At 42.9% G+C, this 4,693-nt stretch overlaps 1 non-coding gene across 1 annotated transcript; it reads right to left on the bottom strand.

Moving 5' to 3' along the window:
- Positions 1-493: 493 nt before the first annotated feature.
- Positions 494-600, bottom strand: LOC120646593. Its single transcript, XR_005664495.1, has one exon. It is a non-coding gene; the product is annotated as a small nucleolar RNA R71 (small nucleolar RNA).
- Between the last annotated feature and the right edge of the window lie 4,093 nt (positions 601-4,693).

Raw genomic sequence — 4,693 nt, forward strand, 5'->3', positions numbered from 1 at the left:
AGATTCGATCTACCATATCACTTCAACTCAGATCCAGAAAGGATTTGGTGAATTATTTGACGCATAGTCGTCCTACCAGAAGGAATTTTCATAGGATCAAGGTTTGACGAAGCCAGCTTCAATACCCATGGCTCAGATGACACTCCGTCAATTCTCAGCCCCACCCAATGGCCATATCCCTACTTTACTGACCAATGACCAAGGCACTGATGGCTTTGAGATAAAGACTGGTCTTGTCAACATGATCCAAGCAAGTCCCTTCTGCGGAAAGGCATCAGAGGATGCCAATGCTCATCTTCAGAATTTTCTGGAAGTGAGCAGCATAATCAACCCAAGAGGCACTATGATGGATAATATTCGTCTTCGACTGTTCCCATTCTCTTTGCTTGGGAAAGCAAAGACGTGGTTTTACACCTTCAAGAAAGAATTTGGCACTTGGGATGCGTGCGGCAATGCTTTTTTGGTCAAGTACTTTCCGGTGGGCAAAACCAACACCCTTCGGAATAGGATTACCAGTTTTCAACAACTCTAGGACGAAACAGTCCAGGAAGCCTAGGAACGTCTTCAGGAATACATTGCAGTATGCCCACACCACGGCATGGAAGAATGGCTTATCATTCAGAGTTCTTCCATGGCCTGAACCAGCGATCGCAAGATCACATGGACGCAGCAGCGGGAGGAGCATTCCTCTCCCTCGATGTTGCAGGAGCTAGAGTGCTCATCGACAAGGTTGTTTCCAACTAGAGTTGGAGGGCAGATAGGCAACCAGCCAATGCAAAAGGAATACATGAAATCAACAGAGTTGATAAGCTGGTAGCCAAGATGGATCTTCTCATGAGAAAGCTGGAATCTCCACACCAGGAGGTTAACCAGACTGGGTCACGGATGACATATGAGAAATGTGGCAATTCTGGACACTCGGGCAAATCTTGCCCGTTCACTCAAGAGGACGAGAACTCCATTGGGAACAACACTCCCGATGACACAGACTGCCGTCCTCAGCAAGGTTGGAATTCTAAGCCCGACCTCCCCTTCGGCCAACAGCAAGGTAACAATTTTAATAACAGTTTTCAACCCTCGATAAAAGACTTCATTTACAGCCAAAAACAAATTAATGACAACATTAGTGAGAAGTTTCTTGCTAATGATAAAATTCTTGAGTCTTTAGCTATGCAACTAGATGGGTTTAACTCTGTTATTAAAAATCAGCTGAGCTTCAATGAATTAATAAAAACTAAAGTAACTCAGCTGGCCTCATCCTGTTGTAACCATAACACGGGAGAGCTTCCCGAGCAATCGAGAGTGAACTCGAAAGAAAGTGTGAATGCGGTAGTTGTGCAGGCAAGATAATCTGCACAGAGACCACATCTTCCGTAGGATGCAGGTACACGGCGGAAGACCGTAACCGCTAGGAATACCGATGCTGAAGACGGGGTGCTGGAGGAGGCCGAAGAATCCAACACCATTGCTACCCAGGAAGACCCCGTGGAACCCCCTAGAACTTCACGGGACTGTCACGATACAACCGCCTTACCGTTTCTAGAGCAGAAAAGGAGGCCGGTGGCCGACGAGCAATTCGGCAAGTTCGTCGAGATAATCAAGAAGCTTTATGGCAACATACCACTTCTTGATACTATGCAGGTTCCGACGTACGCCAAGTATCTCAAGGATATCCATGGCAACAAGAGGGTCCTGCCGACCACCGAGGTTGTGCAGCTTACAGATGAGTGTAGCACAGCCATACTCAACCCTCTCCTGGAGAAGAAAAAGAAACCAGGATGCCCCACCATCTCATGTTCCATCGGAGCTCAACACTTTAAGCACGCTCTTTGCGATCTGCGAGCAAGCATCAGCGTCATGCCAAAGGTAATTTATAATAAACTTAACCATCATGAGCTTGCTCCTACTACCATGTGTTTGCAGCTAGCAGACCAATCAGTTCGTCATCTCGCGGGGATCACCAAGGATATTCCGGTGAAAATACGGAATTTCTTTGTCTCCGTTGATTTCGTCATTCTCGATATGGAAGTCGACAACAAGACCCCTCTCATATTGGGGAGGCCATTCTTGAGTATGACAACCACACACATTGATGCGGGAGTTGGAGTAATCCAACTCAACATCAATATCAATGGGCAGAAGGAGACATTCAGCTTCAGATCGAAGGATGAACAATGCTCACAGATCAAAAGTTTCAACGGGAAGGAATCCGTGAAAGAGCTGGAGAAGTCATATACCCCATCCAACTCTACCCTCATCGAATTCGTGGAGAATCTTCGAACTCGGGAGGAGAACAAGGTGTATAACCAACGAAATGTGAAGCGGAATATCCAACGTAGGAAATTTCTGGAATTTGGGAAGAAAGAGATCAAAATAACTATGCCTATGGCGGAAGAAAGCATCGCCACCCATGTCTCCATCAGGTGACGACGACCGAACCCAAGGTATGGATAGTCCTGCTCAGGACGAGAAACTCAAGCCCTTGCCATGAGGTACGTGGTAGTTATCCATTCTTGCATTGACATATAGGATAGTTTATCTTTTTGCATAAGTTTTCCCTTTGACATCATGGCATAATTAAATCTTCGCAAATGCATTCTTTTCATTTTGCACTGCATACAGAAAAAATAAAAAAACAGCCAAGATGGCAGACCTATTGAGCTTCATTCAAGCTTGGGGGGATGCCAATGTATCCAGGTAAGTCATCCAATCTATCCTTTCACCTTCTATCCTAAAAAAAAGAGAATAAAATAAAATTAAAGCAAAAACAAAATAAATAAGTAAAACACAAAAAAAATGTTTCATGCTTTGAATAAAACTCCTAACACATATGTGTGGAAAATCCGCGTAAGCTCTTATCATGGAGATGATGAATAGTTGCTCTATCCATGCTTTGCAAGTACCTCATATACAACCTTTTACTCTCCTAGTACTTGAAATGTTGGCTCATGGAAAAATCACAAAAATTCTGGTTTGAGTGGGAGCATGAGCTTGATTTCCATGTCTAAGTTATTGTGAGATTTGAGATAACCCGAATAGGAATAAAACTGCATGCTCTAGTAGAGAACCTCTCAAAATTTCTTTAAAAAAACATGGTAAAGATTTCCCCTTTGGTTTACATGTCCTATCCAAAGCCATAATGTTTTATCATATGAACTTGTATAAGCTATCTTGAGTTATTTTGAGCTTTGCCGAATGGTGAGTCCGTTCGAGGAAGGTACTTGTCATCTACCGATCTTTCTCCTTTGCGTACCCATTGTTTGCTAGCCTCAGATGTCTGGCATGTCAAATACCTACTCCGGGTATTGATATCCACCTTCGCCAGACAATTCCCCTCGCAACAAAAATCCAAAATCTCCACAGTGAGTCTATCCATCTGAAAAGGTCTATCCAAGCAATGCTCCCTTCCAATAACTCTATCCTCATGAAGTATGGGTCATCTTCCTTAAAAAACAACTGAAGCAAAAAAAGAAGAAGAGACAAGACCCATACCTCCACTCAAAAGAGTTGAAATAAGGAGCTCAAATAAAAAGACCAAATATTTTTTAAGTGTGAGTCCATTTTCTACCTCTCCCCTAAAGATTTTACCTTCCATAAGATCGGGATTTGATCGAGTACCAACCTCTTGCGAACCACTCTTCGGCTCGGCAATACATGTAACCAAGGTATGCTACACTCTTTCTACCCAAAACTCCACATGTCAGCCTTAGAGTAGGAAGAAGATGGTCAAAATCTCCGACCATGGTGAGGATCATACACCATGAGTGATTTGAGAGCACCATTGGGGAATCTTAAACCACTTTTTGAAAACTTGCAAAATATTCCGAGATAGGAACCTGAACAGGAAGCTGGAAATATTCCGGTAAAGGTTGTTCAGTCTCTCAACCGCCCAGACGAGGGATGAAATGCCAATAAGCACCATCTACCAGAAACCAAGGTATGAGCCAACTCATTCACAGTGCATATGGGTTAGAGTAATATGTTGTGCACAAAGTATTTACGGAGTATGAGCATTGATGCAACTCCTGATCCACCGAGCCTCAGCTTTAGCTTTGCTCGAGGACGAGCAAAAGTTTAAGCTTGGGGGGTGTTGACGGCCATTATTTCCCATTTTGACCGTCAATTTCTCGGGAATAAATTGAACTTTACATCATATTCCATACATATTTTACCTATTCCTAACAAATTCCACAAGTTGTGGTGGTTTGAGATGGTGATAAGGACACGCCTACGATATCCGAATAATTATCCCAATCTTTCACGGCACTAGGAGCAAAATTTAATTGAACTGAATATCAGCAGAGTTTAACTGTGGGTAAATCTTGATAAAACAAAATGGCAGCAATAGGAGCTTGTAGATTAACAAGACAATCAAGTATATATGTCAATATCTGTCGACTAACAGATCACCCAATAATCCACAAACAAGTGTATCTTATTTTCAACCCAAAATAGCCAACAGGTCTCGACCAGAATTTCAACAGCTCGAATATATTAATGACCAAGGAACGTTCAATACAGAGTATATGAAATCCCTTGGCTGAACAAAATACTAACAGTGGCAAATATAGATGATAAGGGATTGTCTTACAAAAGCTGCAAACCAATCGCTAGATAATTTTCTTCCAACCACGGACAGCAGTTGACTGCGACCAGAAGAATAGGAATCCAATTGAACTCCAGAGCGCACCCA

Source organism: Panicum virgatum, chromosome 8K, assembly GCF_016808335.1.
Source record: "Panicum virgatum strain AP13 chromosome 8K, P.virgatum_v5, whole genome shotgun sequence".
NCBI lineage: Eukaryota > Viridiplantae > Streptophyta > Magnoliopsida > Poales > Poaceae > Panicum > Panicum virgatum.